Source organism: Pelophylax lessonae (assembly GCF_965119305.1).
Source record: "Pelophylax lessonae genome assembly, chromosome: 4".
Taxonomy (NCBI): Eukaryota; Metazoa; Chordata; class Amphibia; order Anura; family Ranidae; genus Pelophylax; species Pelophylax lessonae.
In genome coordinates, this window is record NC_138771.1 from 526,057,160 (window position 1) to 526,077,313 (window position 20,154).

General features: G+C 44.0%; 1 protein-coding gene across 2 annotated transcripts in view; it reads right to left on the reverse strand.

Moving 5' to 3' along the window:
• Positions 1–20,154, reverse strand: part of PRR5 (proline rich 5) — a 199,386-nt gene that overhangs the window by 115,181 nt on the left and 64,051 nt on the right. The window lies entirely within an intron of this gene.

Genomic DNA, 20,154 nt, shown 5'->3' on the forward strand with positions numbered 1-20,154 from the left:
CAGGGGAGGAGTGAAAGGTTTAGCTCTGAGTCTGGGGGGGCTGCTGACATCACATAGGTTACTACATTGTCTATGAATGAAATATGATCTATAAATGGAGGATAGGTGGATGATTAAAAGGTCCACTTCCTCCATTCATAGATCACATTTCATTCATAGAACCTGTAATAAGGTCTTCTATGAATGGCGTACCTGGGCAGAAAGGGCATGCATTGTAAGTCACTCCTGATGTGAGTGTGTGACAGCCCTTTAGTTCTATTAACCATTGTTGTTCTGGAAAATTATGGTGGTGGGGAAAGCCCTGTACACACGGGCCAAATGCCAGTCGACATCGGCCGATTCAATAAAAAACGGCCGACATTCGGCCCGTGTGTATGCCAGCCGGTATGGACGTGCATGTTGGAAAACCAGAGGCAGACCGACTCCTGATCAGTACTCTCGGCCAATGGCTGAAAAAACGAATAGTGTGTACCAGGCTTAAGAGGGGAATCGAAGAATAGAAGATTTCTACTGACCTAGAAAATAGAAGCATAAGTGACACATCACACTGAAGGTAAGTAATGCCCCTTGTGCTTATTTTGCATTTTTTTGTGCATATAAAATTTAAGGTACATATCTAAAATATCTTAAATGAACAGATACTATTAAGAAAAATGTTTGTTGAAATGAATGCTCTGGTGAGAAGGTCTCTTTAATAACATCCATCCAAACTCCAGACATGATGCACAAGTGTGAATGGAGATTGCAAGTGAATAAGAGGTGCTATAATATTTCTGTATTCCTCACCCCAAAGCATCTCTAGAGTCAGCTCAGCCAAAACTGATATTTTGGTTATGGATGGATGACAAAGACCAAATCACATGCTTCCTTGTAATATTTCTTGGGCACTTCATAGCTAAGATTTTCCCAAGTGTAGGCCCCTGACATTGAGTCTCATGCCTTGTTGCATTTTGAAAATTAGGAAAGCTTTTAGAGTCAGGCCTAGTTTGTGTATTCTGCTCCTTTACCCCATGAGCACCTAGATTTTCCCCTTTGTTTGGCCTTCTCAAATTCATGGACTACACAAGCAATCGGAATTGAAGGCCACTCCCCAATAAAAAAAAATTCTGGCTGAGCAGGGTGCTTTAGAGAGGGCCAGTTCAATCTGTGAGCAAGCAAAGAACTTTCTACAGAGGTCCAATATGCCCCCTTGGTGACTCAAAACTAGAACTCTCCAATCAGCTGATTGCCTGGATCTGACTCAGCAAAGGGGCATATCAGACCACTGCAGAGAGACCACTGCTTCCACACAGATAGTAGTGGTCCTTCCTGTAGCCTTCTGCCCAGCCCTATTCATGCAGGTACATTTAGGTTTAAACTGCTTTTCTAAAAATAGCCTGATTATTGAAAAAAATAGCTGAAAATCAAATTAGACACAGCATAATGTCAGGAAAGTGAGTCGCCCCATTGCCTCTGTATGGCTCTACATAAAGATTTAGTTAGAGAGAGACTGCAGCTGGTGTGCACTCTCTTTACAAAATCAGAATGCTCACCAAAGCCAATTTCATGGGGGAACCCCATATTAAAGGCTTACCTATAAAGATTTTAATATATAATGATATGAAATGTATAGAAAAAAAATCAGTTTAAAAAATGTGTCTAATGTGTCTGAAATCTCTGCCAAAATAGGGTTCTGGTGATCGCTTGTTCTGCCAGAAAAAAAAGAAAAAAAAAGGGGCTGAAAGGTTTCATTAAACCACATTCATAGCTCCCAACCGTCCCGTCTTTGCAGGGTCTGTCTTTCTTTTGTAACCAAATCTCACTATCCTTCTTCTCTTCTCAGTTGTCCCTCTTTTTGGTCAGATCAATAGTCTTCTATAAAGAAGCTACTATTTAATTATTAAAAGTGTTATACAGTACAACTCTAAACTTTAAATCCAAACCTAGATTCACACCACTTTCATTGCAGTTACTGTGCTTTGATGTAAAATAAATGCACTTGAGTTGACATTTTGTTTTTAACACATTACATTTCTTTGATGTGTACTTTTATTTCACAACACAAGCAAAAAAATGTTATTTTTCTTTACTTGCACTGTGACGTATAGTAAAACGTTGTAGCACGCTGGGCTGTGTTTGTATGAAATATGTTTCATCACAAATGGCGCAACATGGATTTCAGCTTGTCATTGTGTTGGACCTGATTTGACAAATGCAGCCCAATGCACTTAGTGTTAATGCGTCCTAAATTATTGCATTTGTTATTTTTAATAAGTATACAGGCAAGGAGGTGGTGGTGAAAAAAAGAACCTATGGGCTTAACCAACCAGTTTTTGTGAGTTAAAGTAGAACTATAGGCAAACATTTATTTTTTTTTTCATTTTGGATAGAGTAAGGGAGGAATATAACCCCTGTTAGATTTTTTTTTCTCCATCTGTGTCCCATTGCGGAGATTTCCCTTCACTTCCTGTCCCAGAGCCAAACAGGAAGTGAAAAGAAATCCCTGTAAGTTAAGGGAATCCCTTAGGGACTCCCAGGTCACCAGAATTAAAGTTCCCTTTGGAAGATTTCCCCCTCTATTACTTTTCTGGGGATAATCAAAAATTTGGGATTTTCTTTACTTTTACTTTCTATGATAATGGTAAATTGGACAATTAGAGAGGATGAATCTCCCTAACGAGAGCACAGACCGCAATAGAAACTGACAGGTGTTCTAATTTCTTTCCACTCTGTCCAAAACTAAAAAATGTTTGCCTTTAGTTATTCCTTAATTCATATGGTCCCTGTAACTAGGGGCATGGCAAGGGGTATGTCTTTTGTGAACATACTTTAGTCTGGGTTCACACTGATGCCAACTGGATGTGGGCATCCAATTTGCATGACAGGAGACTGTGAGCAGCTCTCAATGGAGCCGGTTCACACATCTCCGGGGCGGCCATGGAGCACAAGGGTCATGTGTGTCTTTGGCTCTGTTTCAGGTCCGAATTCAGGCAAAAATTCGGGCCTGATTCGTCCCTGAAACTAATAACAGGGACGAATTGGACCCCTGCTGTGAGCCGTGTCCGCACACAGTATAAAACCAGCCTCAAGAAAGTTGGGAAGTAAGCAAATGGCTTTGTGCAAACCCATGGTTACTTGGAAGTATTCAACTTGCTGCGCACCCCTTCCCAATGAGATGAATGGAGCCTGCGACACCTGGAAGCCTCTAACTCTGTTGCACCAGCTTATTTCAATGGCCACTTCATAAGTTCAGGAAGGTTCACAGAAAAGAATTCTGTGAAATATTAGACAACATGAACAGTTTAGGCCACATTTATAAAGCAGTGAATATCTTGTTCACCAAAAATTCACTGGTGGTGAATTAACCACTTAATTCAATCAAGTTATTAAAAACACAGGCTCATAGAGGATTCACCTGTAGTAAATGCATGGTGACTGTCAAATATAGACTTGCGCATGACAGAAAATTTAGTTTTATTTCGTTTTCATAATTTTAATCTGTTATATTCGTTATGTCACGTTAATTTGTTTTCGGATAATTTGTTATTTCTGTAGAGTATATATATTCGTTATAATGAATCGAATATTTATTCTTGATAATGATTCATAATTCAGGAAGTCGTTTGTTTATTGAATCCATTAACACACACACACACACAATGACAATATCTCTTCTGCTGCTTTTTAAAACTCATCTCCTCCACTTAAATACAACACCCTTCTCACTCAGTTCCAGTGGCAGCCTGTCCATTGGGGGCACAGGGGCACCGCCCCCCATCCATGCATCACGCCCATTATTTCTACATGCAGGGCGCCGGACGCATTAATTCCAATGGGGTTTTTTTAAGCACGTGATTAGAACCAGAGGCTCTAATAGGCTTCAAAAAAGGGTGGGCTCGGGGCGCAGAGCACTGCGCCCCGAGCCCACCCAGTTGTGTGACAATAGTGAATGAATATTCCCTATTGTCACAGGGATTCTCCTCCTGGCCTATCAGGAAGCGGGTCCTGAGACCCGTTTCCCGATTGGCCCAAAGAAGAAGCCATGCTATTGGCCAAGGAGGAGGAGGAGGGAGGAGACGCAGTGGAAGCCCGACCCACGGAGGAGACTGAGGGGGAAGCCGCCGCCACCGCTGGCTGCCATCCACATGTCAGGGTGAGTGAGCCGGCGACCGGGGGCGGGGGGGGGGGTTAAGGTGTGTGGGCTGGAGCTGGTGTGGTCGCCACTGCTCACTTCTCAAGAATGTACTTTGCCAGTAATCCAACCTCCAGCACAGAATGAATCAGCTGATTAGACTGTAAGATTTACTCCGAGTCCACCTGCTGTTTCATTAGACCTTTAACAAATTAACAAGTAATGTCAAAATTATTTGTTATTTTCGTTATAATTTCTTTCGTATTAGTTGAAATTCCTTATATTTTTCTTGGACATTCGGGGGTTTTCGAATGTCCGAAAGATGCAAAATTCATCCGAATTTAGATTCGTTATGAATTAAATTGCACATGCCTAGTGACATATACTGCTTTGGAGATATGCCCCAATACATGAGGCCTAGCAATGGGCCACACTATCAGTCAAAGCATGATTCATGTTGTTGCGTTGATGGTCAGACAGGAATAAAATACGCCATGATTACAAATCATTAGTTAAACAAAGGCCTCACTTTCTGTGCTGTGTTTACGATCAATAAATGTAATAATCTTATATCTTGTAGTCCTGCAGAATCCGTCATTCACATTTACGGATCATGAAGCAGGATCTTCCCCGAGACAATAAACAGCCGAAAGAATACAACGACCAACTCCCAACGGGAGATAAAAACAACAGAGCAGTGATTAAATGCAATAAATCATGGACCAGAGAGGAAGCGTACACGCTAATGAAAATAGAAAAGGTCCTACTACCTCATTCTGTGATTTAAAGGGTAACACCGAGCAAACATCTACACAGCTAAAACACGCAGATGGAAAATGTTTTTGCTGCCAAAAGGTTTGTGAAATAATGCACTTCTGCATGTGCTGTGCTATGGCCTAATTGACGCAGATATTTTGAGATGCAAATCTGCTGTAGCATAAAAATACAAGTGTTTTCCTGTGCCTGAGCCACAAGTGAATGGCTGTATGCAGTTCTCGGGTAAATGCCAATGCTTTGATGCATTGCTGCTTACCCACACATGCTCATATGACATATTCTACAAACGCAAAACTTCCAGGTCCCAGGAGTAGGTTTGTAGCACCCTTCTAGTGCAGGATGCTAGGTAAATTTAGTTTGGCTTCTTCCATATTCAACGGAGCAGTATTCGTTTGTTCTGGCCTGTTCAGGGTTTCACAGGCTGGGAATTTGATTGCTTCCTCCTACCTCTGGAAGAACCATCCAGAGTTCAGAGCAGGAGATTCAAAACAAACAGCTTGAATATTTGTCAGGTTCCAACCAATCCCTGGCAAGGAGTGTTCACAAGGTGGCTGGAATGATGGTTAATAGTCTAAGTGGAGGGCATTATTCCTTCTCCCCAGGAGGGTTCCAGAACCAGGAGGGGACTGCTACACTTAAGCAGCCCATGGACTGTACAACTGCTCTGGAGGCCATGAGGCAAGTCTTTTTGGCATCTGGTGCCTTGCCTTAATGCAAACTGTTGGTATTGGTGACAGAGCTGAGGGCCATGATGGACTCTGTGTGAAGCTGTTTGCAGAACCTCTCCACAGGGGACTATGTCCAGAAGAAGCTGGAAGGTGCCAGCTGCCCTGGGGACTTGTGGGTAATGACCATTAACTATTACCTATGACTGCAAAGTGTTCTGTGAACTGCACTGGGTACCAACAGTTTGCATCAGGGCAAGGCACCAGATGCCAAAAGACTTGCCTCATGGTCTTCAGCTGTGGGGCTTTACACTGTCCGACACTCCTGTCCAGGAGTAGATTGTCCTCTGATCACTAAGAGCCGAGTGTTTTGAAGTATCCCATGTCCTACTTCCCCTCCCTTAACTTTCTTTAAGCAATAAACTTAAAAAAAGACAATCCTTAAGCTGGCCATTGACAGAGTGATTTTATTTCCTCCAATCACGATTGCCCCATCAATGACTCCCTCCCGAAGAAGCATTCTGTTCTTCCAACTGGGGGGTGGGGGCGTCCCCACTGGGAGAACACAGTGATTACTTCTATAGCAGCTATAATAGCTGCTAGCAATAATCACATTTAATATCCGACAGGCTAGTTGTACCCTAGTTGAACGATCAATCAACTTGGATACATTCAGCCTGCCCATACATGGTTTGAATCTCGGCTGGTCCCTGCTGAACTAGCCAAAATTTGGGCCATCTATGACTAGCTTTAGACTGATTCATTGCAGCCATGGGTGTATGGACTAGTGCTTGGTTGACTGGCAACCTCTGTACTCTTAGGGAAAAAACAGTTATTACTTAGGGGAAGCACTACACATCAAACACACAAATGCGCAGATGAGCTTTCCAAAGGGATCCATGAGGCCGTCTTCCAAGGCAGGGTTCTCAAGAGACAGCCCTATAGAATCTTATGGGAAGCTACAGTGCTGGCACATCCAACACATGATAGAATAGCAGCGGAATGCAAACAAACCCACCATTGCACGGCACATATGTATCTGGGGATGGGGGCTATCTTAGCACAGTGGGGTCGAAAAGGATAAGTGCCATTTGTTTAAAGTACACTAAAAAGAGATATTGAAAATAAAGTGCACTTATCATTTAGAGCAAGATGGTTAGGTGTTTTAAAAATTCAGATTAAAGGTCCTTGCATTTGTACAGTATTTATACTCACCTTTCTTGGCCCGTGGTCTCCTACCCACCCCTTCATTCCATGGTTGCTGCCTCCAGAAAACTCTTTCAGATGCCTTACTCCTCCTCCACGTGCCATGATTCCATCCTTCAACTCTCATGTCACTGTAGGACTTAGCAGTGAAATAGGGGTCAGGGGATAGAACCACAGCATGTGTTGGGGGGGGGGGGATATTTAACACTGGAAGTTTTGAACGCTAAAGAGTATTATGGAGGCTGCAACTATGGAACAGAAGAGAAGGTAGGAGACACAGGCTCCTGGAGAGGTGAGTATGAATGCTCTTCGTTTGCAGGGACTGTTCACGTGAAACTTAAAAAAACACCTGATGGGATCTCTATAAAGATACCTTGTCTCTAGACCAGTGATGGGGAACCTCGGCACCCCAGATGTTTTGGAACTACATTTCCCATGATGCTCATGCACTCTGCAGTGTAGTTGAGCATCATGGGAAATGTAGTTCCACAACATCTGGGGTGCCAAGGTTCCCCATCACTGCTTTTTTTTTTGCTCTGCAAGGAGAAAGAGAGATATGTGTATCATACATGTCTCCTCCACTCACAGAGAGAGAAAACACAGGGGTAGGTTCACAGGGAATAATTACTATGATAGCCAATCAGAGGCTATTACAGGTGATCCAGAATCGGGAGTTCCGGGTGCCAATCATTAGTACAGGACTCTCAGTGAAACCCCTGTCTCTGTGCTGGGAGCACACAGTTCAGAGCACTCCCAGCAAATATGCGTCCCCATGGAAAAAAGCCCAGTCGAGTGGGGCCGCATATTTGTGTACATTCTGTGCCAAGGGGTTAATGTATTTTTTTCATGTTATTCACCTGTTAAATCCTCCCTTGTGCAAACATCCAAAAGTTTTGAGACTACTGCTGGGTGTCGCCATCTTGGATATGATGTCAGCAGCCCCAGCAGACTCAGAGCTGTCATTTAGGTACAGTATTCTCCTTTTCTTTTTTTGCTTGCAGCTACATAAAAGGTTATGTAGGAAGATAAGGTGAAGGGAGAAGGAGCTGGGCCGGCACAGACAGTAATTAGACACTCCCAAGAGAGAAGAGGGCTATGATGTGCAAGGAGGCAGGAGCACAAGAATTGATCCTTTCTGGGGTAGTCAGATTTCCTATTTATGTTATTTGTAAGACATTGCAGGGTATAAAAATTGTTTAACCACTTCTGGACTGGGAGGATTTGCCCCCCTATGACCAGGCCAATTTTTGCGATTCGGCACTGTGTTAATTTAACGGAAAATTGTGCGGTCGTGCGACGCTGTACCTAAATAAAATTGATGTCCTTTTTTCCCCACAAATAGAGCTTTCTTTTAGCGGTATTTGATCACCTGTGCGATTTTTATTTTTTGCGCTATAATCAAAAAAAGAGCGATAATTCTGAAAAAACAATATTTTTCACTTTCTGCTATATAACACTCCCCCAAAAAAATAAAAAAATAAAATTTTTTAATCCTTTCAGGCCAATTTGTATTCTGCTACATATTTTTGTAAAAAAAAATCCCAATAAGCGTATTTTGATTGGTTTGTGCAAAAGTTATCGCGTCTACAAACTAGAGGAAAGATTTATGTCATTTTTATTCTTTATTTATTTTTTACTAGTAATAGCGGTGATCTGAAATTTTTAGCAGGACTGCGACATTTCTGCAGACAGATCGGACCCCTAACTGACATTTTTGACACTTTTGGGGGGACCAGTGACATTACTACAGTAATCAGTGCTAAAAATATGCGCTGTTACTGTAATAATGACACTGGCAGGGAAGGGGTTAACCCATGGGGCGATCAAAGGGTTAAGTGTGAGCCTAGGGGAGCGTTTTCTAACTGTATGGGGGAGGGACTTGTGAAATTAACATAGAGACCTGTGATCATTCCAGGGAGAAGAACGGTCAGCTGTGTTTACAACAGCAGACCGTCGTTCTCTCTCAGTGTGGAACGATCGCGGCTGCCGGCCCCGTGGATTGGCATCCCCGCTGCCTAGTGGGGGCGGTGCACGCTCGCTCCCAGGAGCGCTCCCGTGAACCCTCGTACCTATATCTGCGGCAGGCGGTCGGCAAGTGGTTAACCACTGTACTGTACTGCGGTAAAGTGGGCTGTACTGTACTGCGGTAAAGTGGGCTGTACTGTACTGCGGTAAAGTGGCTAGACCTACGTCGCTGGACTCCTCCCCTTGTGGGCGGCGCTCGCGCGCCGCCGGAGGCTCGCTCCCGCTGTTTTCAGCCACAGCGGGAGTCGGGCCAGGGGAGGAGCGGCGGTGATCGTCGGGGAATCGAGTCTGGAGATCTGCCCGCTTGTGTAAACAAAGCGGGCAGATCTCCTAAGTGACAAACAGAGACAGATTGCAGGGTTCAGCATAGCTGAACATGCGATCTGTCCCTGTGTCACTCAGTCACCTCCCCCCACACACGTCAGTAAGCACCAGGCATACATTAACCCCTCCCTCTCCAATAAAATTAACCCCTTCCCTGCCAGTGTCATTTTTACAGTAACAGTGCATATGTATTGCACTGATTACTGTAGTAATGTCACTGGTATCCCCAAAAGTGTCAAAAATGTCAGTCAAGGGTCCGATCCTTAGTTAGTAAACGCAATAACTTTTGCGCAAACCAATCAAAATACGCTTATTGTGATTTTTTTTTACCAAACATAGGTAGTAGAAAACAAATTGGCCAAAAGTGTAAAAAAAATTTTTGTTTTTACATTTTTTTGGGGGGAATTTCATATAAAAAAATGTGAAAAATAATGTTATCTTTTCAAAATTTACGCTCTTTTTTTGTTTATAGGGCAAAAAGTAAAAATTGCACAGGTGATCAAATACCACCAAAAGAAAGCTCTGTTTGTGGGAAAAAAATTAAATTTCGTTTGGGTACGGCGTTGCAAGACCGCGCAATTGTCAGTTAAAGTCGCACAGTGCCGAATCGCAAAAAGTGGCCTGGACGTAAGACAGCAAAATTATCCGGTGGTAAAGTGGTTAAGTAAATTATCTAAGTATTTATATTTAGAAATCCCGGTCCGTCACACCTGGAGATTCCTTTGCCAAATTCTGCAAAGCTCAGCCAAGCAGCATCACACACAGCTTCAGCCCAGCTATTGTGACAGGTTCTCTTTAGCTGAGGGACTCACTTCCCATCTCAGCCGTCAGATAACTCCTCCATAAAGCCCAGATGTGCACAGATGTTTGTCTGATCTCCACCTGAAACCTGCGATGATTCAGCCATCTTCCCATCTGTTCTGCCAAAGTGTTTTGATATTACACTGAAAGAATTGCCTGGAAGGATGTGACAAGTCAGCATTGTAAACAAGCGCGGCTAATAAAAGCGCTAATTATAGATCGGCGACTTGTCACAGGAGCAGCTGTATGGAGGACAACTGCCCAGACGGCTCGTTCCGCCAGACGTTTATCTGGAAGAATGGAAGTTGGGGAGGAAGTTCCAAGTCGCAGTTTGAATGAGAAATGGAGGACCGTATTAGAAACTGAGAGCATCTGCAGGCCTGCTGTGACCAAAGAATAGAACGAAGACAATAAAAAAAGACTGAGATTAATATTAATATGTCTCTAAACGCTTCCAGATTTACCTCCAGGCTGATATAAAACACACAAGTTAATGCAGCTCTGTAATCATCAATACATCATTAGATGTCATTTTTAACTGCAAGTCATGCAAGTACCCGAATCTGACCTGGTATCTGCTTCTTGCAGTCCCTGTACAGCAGAGCTGGAGTGTGAGAGGAAGAAGCAGTACAAGGAGCCAATCAGTTCATGTGTTGACACAAAGCATGCTGATAGAAGGAGAGAGCAGAATGACAGAGAAATTAGCTCATCACTGTACTGCTTCTCTTTTCACTGTCCAATCAATGCTGGTGGCTGATTCAGGGTGACCTGGGCTCAGCGAAAGCTAGATAAATTAGGCTAATCATCAGACTGAGGACATCTGGGTGCAGAAAAAAAGTACTGTTAGGGAAATCTGTGGATTGAAGTTAAAGTGGTTGTTACCCCCCCCCCCCCCCACAATAAAAGAGATCCTGTTCCCTTATAGCAGTTTAAACAGCACAGTGCCTGCGCTATATAACCTGTCCCCTTCTAAGCTGTAAAAAGCCTGGTTGATCCTGCCACTTCCTGTGTCCCCCTTAGTGTGCTGACCATGGTAATCATGGCTGCTGATCCATGATTACCGTGGTCAGGTTACATGCCTCTGTCATCCTGCTGCTCACCTCTCTCTCCCCCCTCTCCCTTCCTCCCTGTCTACTCCTGTGTGTGTGTGAACCGTCTCTGCCCCCCCCCTGCCGCTATTCCTGCTTATTCACAAACTGAAGCATAGTAAATACAGTTTACTATGCTTTAGTTATGAATGAACACAGTCAGTGAGTGTGTTCACTGTGTTCATTTAGAAAAGGAAGGCACTGGTAAATGACATTTACTAGCCCCTTCCCCCACTCTCCATTCTGAAACATCCACTGCAGCAGCTGGGGGGGGGGGGGAGAGGAGGGAAGCCAGCAGTACTATGGAGTGGGGAAGGGCCAATGCAAGGGCAGCCCAGGCAGTAGGGGGACTCGGCACTGCACATAGGTAATGATTAGGGTGTGCCCAGGCACACCTGACACACCTAAAAAGAAAAAATAGAGAGGGCGCACCCACCTAGTGCATTACCTTTGCAAAAATGGTTGTATTAAAAATATATACACATCATACTCACAAAATAGGATGACAATTCAAGCAAATATAGTGTAAATTCGCCCAGATTTCCACCTGGCATAGCCTGCTGGTCAGCGACAGTCGTGGAATGAATATCTCCAAAAGAAGCCGGCGCGTTTCGAGGGATGTCCCCTCTTCCTCAGAGCTGACACCTGACACACCCCCTGCGCACACCTATGTTTACATCCTACCGGCCCAACCAATCAAGAGGACAAAGTTTCCAAACCCAGGAGAAGATGGAAGCCCCAGCCATAGAGGTAAGGGTGGGTATCACAGTGCTGAAGGGGATGGCTTTACTGGATAGGTCTGTCATAATGTGCAAATACACTGTGCATACTTCAACATTACAGCACATATTAGCATTTTTTCTCTAGCGGTTTATTTCTGCTTCAATGGCTTATAATTAAAAAGGACAAGCAAAAATTCAGAAAGAACCCCAACAATCAGCTCCGCTCTCTAAGGAGATCCAGAAGTGTATATTCCCCCTAAATGTAGGGAAATGTATTCAAATAAAACATGGCATTCATGGTGTGGCATAATGAATGGTGGCGTCATGCTTCGCAGAGTTCCCTACCTGCTGTGACATTTAAAGTAGCTGTATTCCAATATCATGAGTACTTAACAGACTTCTAATGAGAAAGCCTCAGGCACACAGAACAAGGGAGGAGGGGAAATGTATTAGTTCGGACATTTACCGGGAAAGGGTCTCCCAGGGCATAAACGGGCGGCGTGCCATGCTCAGATTATAGAATAATTACCATACCTGAAGATTGTCAGGGCAGGAGCGAGGTCGGGGCGGGGGCGCTGGAGTGAAAACAGGTAGCGGAATTGGTAAAATGTTTTTTTTTTATTTTTTCTTGGCAGCACAGTGGTGAGTACCTGGGTTTGAATCCTGACCAGGACACTATCTGCATGGAGTTTGCATGTTCTCCCTGTGCTTGTGTGGGTTTCCTCCGGGTATTGCGCTTTCCTCCCCCATTCCAAAGACATGCTGATAGACTGACTCCTGTCTAAACTGGTCCCGGTATGTGTTTCTATGAATATGAGATAGAGACTTTAGATTGTAAGCTCTGGTGCTGCAACGATGCGTCAATGTAATCGATTGCATCGACTACAGAAATACGTCGACGTGCGTGAAAGGCGTCGATGCATCACACGTGATGTCACACACCCCCTGGCCGGACTGGCCTACCGGGATACCAAGATACGGCGGGCATTACCGGCCGGGCCGCTGCATTGATTGGGGCCGCTGCAGGCTGATCCCTCCCACTGTCCCACACAGACGAGATGTCACGCGCCACTCCAGCAGCAGCATGTGATCGCAGGTGAGTCTGAGGGGTCTGCACTGGGAGGGGGGGCTTACTAAGTGGTCTGTACTAGGTGGGAGGGCTTACTCAGGGGTCTGTACTAGGTGGGAGGGCTTACTGAGCGGTCTGTACTGGGAGGGGGCTTACTGAGGGGTCTGTGCTGGAAGGGGGCTTACTGAGGGGTCTGTCCTGGGAGGGGGGCTTACTGAGGGGTCTGTACTGAGAGGGGGGCTTACTGAGGGGTCTGTACTGAGAAGGGGGCTTACTGAGGGGTCTGTACTGAGAGGGGGGCTTACTGAGGGGTCTGTAGTGAGAGGGGGGCTTACTGAGGGGTCTGTACTGGAAGGGGGGCTTACTGAGGGGTCTGTATTGGGAGGGGGGCTTACTAAGGGGTCTGTATTATTTACAGGATTAATTAGCTAATCAAAAGAACACTCAATTAAGCAAAAAAAAAAATAAAAATAATCGTTAGATTAGTCGACTAATCGGAAAAATAATCACTAGATTAGTCAACAGACAAAATAATCATTAGTTGCAGCCCTAGTAAGCTCTTTGAGAGCAGAGACTAATGTGAATGAATAGTGCTAAATGGAGCTACATAGATATAGTATATATGCCTGTAATAAATACATTTTATTGAAGTACAACTGCAGTCTCAAGCCATATGATAAGTGGCACAATTGGAAAAAATGTCTTGAAGCCCATCTATAGGCAATGGTAAAGTGAATGGAAAGTCTTGTGTTTTTTTTTTTTTAAATAACAAACATGTTATACTTACTTTATCTGTGCAGTTGGTTTTGCACAGGGCAGCCCGGATCCTCCTCTTCTCGGGTCCCTCTATGGTGCTCCTGGCCCCTCCCTCCTGTTGAGTGCCCCCACAGCAAGCAGTTTGCTATGGGGGCACCTGAGCCGAGCTGCAGCTCCCTGTGTCCATTTAGACATAGAGCTGCCATTCAGCCCCACCCCTCTCTCTTCTGATTGGCTAAATGACTTTGATTGACAGCAGCGGGAGCCAATGGCACTACTGCTGTGTCTCAGTCAATCAGGAGGGAGAGTCCCGTACGGCCGAGGGACTTGTGGACATCGCTGGATAGAGATAGGGCTCAGGTAAGTATTAGGGGGTGCTGGGGAGGCTGCTACACCCAGAAGGCTTTTTATCGTAATGCATTAAGATGAAAAAACCTTCGGCCTTTACAAATCCTTTAACCACTTCTCAAGGCTGATCCTAGGGTCATAGATGCCTGGGTGCAGAAATATTTCTGGTGCCCCTACATGGGCGTGGTCATGTTACTAACTCCTCCCCAATGCCTCCACCTCTCATACATGTGGCTTTTTAGTGCTGTTTTATATATGTCTGGGAGGGGAAAGACGTTCCATGGGTCCCCTTTTTTGGCAACAAACAGCAGCATCGCTTGGCTCATTAATAATAACAATCATCTCCCAGCATGAAACAATAAGAAGGAAGAGGGAAGTCTCCCTAGTGTAAAACCTTCTCTTTTTTTTCTTATTACAAAGAAACATTCAGCAAACACTTACTTTATAACCAGAAATACCAGAACAAAATGGTCAATGAATAATAAACCATTAATCCTACCTCTGCGCCAGATTATTCACAATATCTTGGCCCTATGCGGGTCTAAAATCTAAATGGCAAAGCTGCGACTTTGAATGATTAACCGCTTGCCGACCAGCCGCCGTACTGATACGACGGCAGGTCGGCTCTGTCCCGCGAAACGACGAACCTGTACGTCGTTTCGTAGGACTGCGCGCATGCTGACTGGCCAGTACATAATATACTTTGGATGGAAGATGTGAGTAGCAGTAACACTTACAATATAACGTGCAAAAGTGGAAAGACAGTTCAGTCCATTAGAGAGTTCATGTGCTTTAAATCTCTCAATCCATCTTCCTTTGTAGTGGAAAAACTGTATCCAAATTCACACTGGTCATACAATCTTCATAACTCACACACGTGAGTTAGGCACACGTGTCCCTGCTTCCCCATCACATATACACTCACTGGATGCTTCCCCATCACATATACACTCACCAGATGCTTCCCCATCACATATACACTCACCAGATGCTTCCCCATCACATATACACTCACCAGATGCTTCCCCATCACATATACACTCACCAGCTGCTTCCCCATCACATATACACTCACTGGATGCTTCCCCATCACATATACACTCACCATATGCTTCCCCATCACATATACACTCACTGGATGCTTCCCCATAACATATACACTCACCAGATGCTTCCCCATCACATATACACTCACCAGATGCTTCCCCATCACATATACACTCACCAGATGCTTCCCCATCACATATACACTCACCAGATGCTTCCCCATCACATATACACTCACCAGATGCTTCCCCATCACATATACACTCACCAGCTGCTTCCCCATCACATATACACTCACCGGCTGCTTCCCCATCACATATACACTCACCAGATGCTTCCCCATCACATATACACTCACCGGCTGCTTCCCCATCACATATACACTCACCAGATGCTTCCCCATCACATATACACTCACCAAATGCTTCCCCATCACATATACACTCACCAGATGCTTCCCCATCACATGTACACTCACCAGATGCTTCCCCATCACATATACACTTACCATATGCTTCCCCATCACATGTACACTCACCAGATGCTTCCCCATCACATATACACTCACCAGATGCTTCCCCATCACATATACACTCACCGGCTGCTTCCCCATCACATATACACTCACCAGATGCTTCCCCATCACATATACACTCACCGGATGCTTCCCCATCACATGTACACTCGCCAGATGCTTCCCCATCACATGTACACTCACCAGATGCTTCCCCATCACATATACACTCGCCGGCTGCTTCCCCATCACATATACACTCACCAGATGCTTCCCCATCACATATACACTCACCAGATGCTTCCCCATCACATATACACTCACCAGATGCTTCCCCATCACATGTACACTCACCAGATGCTTCCCCATCACATATACACTCACCAGATGCTTCCCCATCACATATACACTCACCAGATTCTTCCCCATCACATATACACTCACCAGATGCTTCCCCATCACATATACACTCACCAGATGCTTCCCCATCACATGTACACTCACCAGATGCTTCCCCATCACATATACACTCACCAGATGCTTCCCCATCACATATACACTCACCACATGAATTTTCCTCACACTCTCGTGCTCTCAAATGTATAGAGCAGCCTTTCTCAACCTTTTTAACACAGAGGAACCCTTGAAATAATTTAACCCCTTAATCACCTATACTGTTAACCCCTTCCCTGCCAGTGTCATTAGTACAGTAACAGTGCACATTTTTAGCACTGATCGCTGTAGAAATGTCACTGGTCCCCCCAAAAGTGTCAAAAATGTCAGTTAGGGGTCCGATCTGTCCGCCGCAATGTCACAGTCCCGCAAAAAAATCGCAGATCGCTGCCATTACTTGTAAAAAAAAAAAGACAATAAAAATGACATAAATCTTTCCTGTAGTTAGTAGACACGATAACCTTTGTGCAAACCAATCAAAGTATGCTTATTGCGATTTTTTTTTTTACCAAAAATATGTAGCAGAAAACAAATTGGCCTAAAATGTTAAATAATTTTGATTTTTAAAATTTTTTTTGAGAATGTCATATAGCAGAATGTGAAAAATATTGTTTTTTTTTCAAAATTGTCGCTCTTTTTTTGTTTATAGAGCAAAAAAAAAAAAAAAAAATCCCACAGGTGATCAAATACCACCAAAAGAAAGCTCTATTTGTGGGAAAAAAAGGACGTCAATTTTATTTGGGAACAGCGTCGCATGACCGCGCAATTGTCCGTTAAAGTAACGCAGTACCGAATTGCAAAATAGGGCCTGGTCATTAAGGGGGAAAAATCTTCCGGTCTTAAAGTGGTTAAATAATAAACATGTCACTGTTCCTGTGCAATGATTTTGCTCAGAGCAGCCCAATCCTTCTCTATTGGGGTCCCTCACTGGTGCTCCTGGCTCCTCCTCTTCAGCAAGTGCCCCCATAGGAAGCTGCTTACTATGGGGGCACTCATGCGGGCTCGATCTCAAGCCTCGCTGCCTGCGTTTATATATACACACAGCATCCTGCTCCTGTCCTGCTCACAGCATTTGATTGACAGCAACGGGAGCCAATATTGTTGTCCGTTCTCACAGGAACAGAGGAAAGCCTCCAATGGCAACCCCTGTTCTGGTGATAACTGTCAGAGCTTGGATACCTCTTCATTTTAAAGAGATTTCCACCTCCTGTTGTGTATCTAGGGCAGGAAATGCAGGGAAATCTCCCTGATGTGGACACAGACAGTAATAAAAATCGGACCCAGATTCTAACCCTTACTTCTCTATCCAAAATTAGAAAATAAAAAAGCTTTGATGGAGTTAACCTGTAATCAGGCATTGCCGTGTACATAGTGGTGAGTCAAGCATACATGTTTATGCACAATTCTTTTGTCTTTGGGCAGTCAGTTTGTGCCGCATGTCTGCCAGCCCTTTAATGTCTATGGCTAGATTTATAATAGTGGAAAGTTCATCTTAATGTCACCATCTGTTGCTAAGGAAAGATTATCTGTAAAAACAAACAGATTAACAGGCGACACTGCATCCCCAAAACACAAATCGGCTGAAAAATGATGATAGATGAGCAGCCCGAACAAGGCAGAGCCGGCCATTAGATGGAGGGAGAAAGGAGCATTCTACAGAGCCTGGGGTGTTCTATTCAACAGCAACCCCTGGCAATGACAAGAGATCAAACAAAGATCAAAACTGCAACCCAGCAACCACTGCAGAAGTGCTAAAATCTGAAAGTCTGGATAAAGGGCTCATGTGTACAATATTGGATCAGCAATTTTAAATGGATCTGAGCGCAGCAATGATTTTACATAGTATATATCTCAACTCATACAGACATACAGTAAGTGCATGTATGTCCATATGCTTCCATCGCTTGCATGATGTAGTCAGGTCAGCAACCTGGCTGTACTCCATGAGCGGGCTGTGTAAACCTCAGGATTGACTGGACAAAATTACAAATCTGGCTCAGAAATTAACACAATCTTGTAAATCCCAATACCTGTGCAGTTCTTGACTGTATTCACAAATGTCTGCCCCTGTTGCAACCTCTCAGCTTTTATTTGGCTACAACAAAGTTACAATGTTGCAGTCTGGTCACTGGGGGAGGGGAGACTGAGGAAATGCTCACCCCTGCCTGCAGCAGACTGATGAGATGATCTAAGCCTAGGCAAAGTCACTGTCTGGAGCTCAAGGACAGCTTTTAATAAAAAGAAGTGGAGATTTTCAGAATAACTGATGTTGCTGTATAGTTTGACATGTCAGATCTTTCTAATTAAGACTTGTAAATTAAAGTATATCTAAAAGCAAAACATTTTTTTTAGTTTTGGATAGAGTGGAGAGAGAATAGAAAGTAGGGATTGACCGATTATCGGCAATGCCGATATATATCGAAGGCTGATATGCACTTTTTCCGATATTTCGGAATCAGCCCCCGGAGGTTACAGATATTGCCGATATTTCGGGAACGTGCTGTACCGGAGTGATGCCTACAGCTAGAAGCATCACCCCAGTACCAGCATCCATAGCCGACGGTCGGCGGTCTTGTAATGACAACCGATGTGGCTGAAAAGCCGCTCGGTTGTCATTACAAGGAGCGGGAGGGGACACCCCCCCTCTCGCCGCCATTCGTGGCTCGCCCGGGTCTCCCGTCCCACCGGGAGATCCAGACAACCAGCCTGCATGGCCTCCGAAGACCCGATCAAAGCCGCATTCGGCTCTGATCGGGTCTCCATGCAAAAACCCGGAAGTGATGTCATGATTGGCGCCAGGTTAAAAGAAAATGACAGCACTCAAAACAGCCAAACTTGGCGTTTTAAATGCTTTTAAGTGCAGAGGAGGGGTTTGGGGTCTTTTAGACCCCCAGATCCCTCCACAATAGTACCTGTCAAAAAAATAAAATAAAATACATTTTTTTTTTTAAATGTACAAAAATATCGGCCAATATCGGCCGATACCGATATGCATTGGCCAAAATATCGGTATCGGTATTGGCAACGGAAAACCGATATCGGTCGATCACTGTTAGAAAGCTTGTCAATTTTGATAGCTATCTGTGCCCCCATTAAGGAGATTCCCTTTCTCTGTCCTGTTTACCATTATCATTGAAAGTGAAGGTAAAAGAAAATCCCAAATTTTGGGTTATCCCCATAAAAGTAATAGAGGGGAAATCTTCCAATGGGGACACTAGTTCTAGTGACTTGGGGGTCCCCAAGGAATTCCCTTAATTTGCAGGGATTTCCTCTCACTTCCTGTTTGGCTTTGGGACAGGAAATGAAGGCAAATCTCCACAATGGGACACAGATGGAGAAAAAAAAATCTGACAAGGGTTATAACCCTCTGCTCTATCCAAAATGGAAAAATGTTTTTGCTATACTTCCACTTTGGGTAAAAGGTTCACTTTAATCACTGCACAAGTTAAAATGATTCTTTTCATCTCTGAGAAGGAAGCAGTTAAATAATATCACAACATAATGAGTTTTTACCCTCACCAATCCGCCTGTACTTCAAAATATTGTTTAGTATACAATAAAGACAGTATACTATCAACAGCTCTGGGGAGACGGGCACACACTAAATGACAGGGAGAATATAATAGTTGTTTTGAGTGGATTCCTTTAAGTGACAGGGAGGCAACGCACGGGACAGGATCAAAAACTTTAATGCATTTTAAAGGAACCCCACAAGCTGCCAATAATATACAGTCGGTGTAGAAAAGAATCGCCCCCCTTCAAAATAATCACATTTTGTTGCTTTGCAGCCTGAAATTAAGATAAAGATGTTTTTTGTTTTATCCTGCTGTATTTACTTAGTGCAACTTATAACATCCAAGTGAAAGATATAACACCAATATGTAAGAAAAAAAAAAAAAAAAAAATCAAAAACAGAAACACTGAGTTGGAAAAAGGATCACTCCCTTCTACAAAATGCCTTCCAAACTCAATCAGATGTAGCTACCGTAATCACCTTCTCAATGGCACACAAAGCCATTTGACTTTCAACTGTAATCAGCTGTGGTCAATCTGATTAGCTCAGCATAAAAAGAGCTTTCCTGTGGCATTTCAGTCCCTGGTAGTGCAACTGAAGCAAACAATCAACTATGGATGGCAAGGCACTGTCACTGGGATCTCCAGGATAAAGTTGTGGACAGGCACAAGTCAGGAGATGGATACAAAAACATTTCAAAGGCTTTATCAATGCCTAGAAGCAGAGTGAAGTCT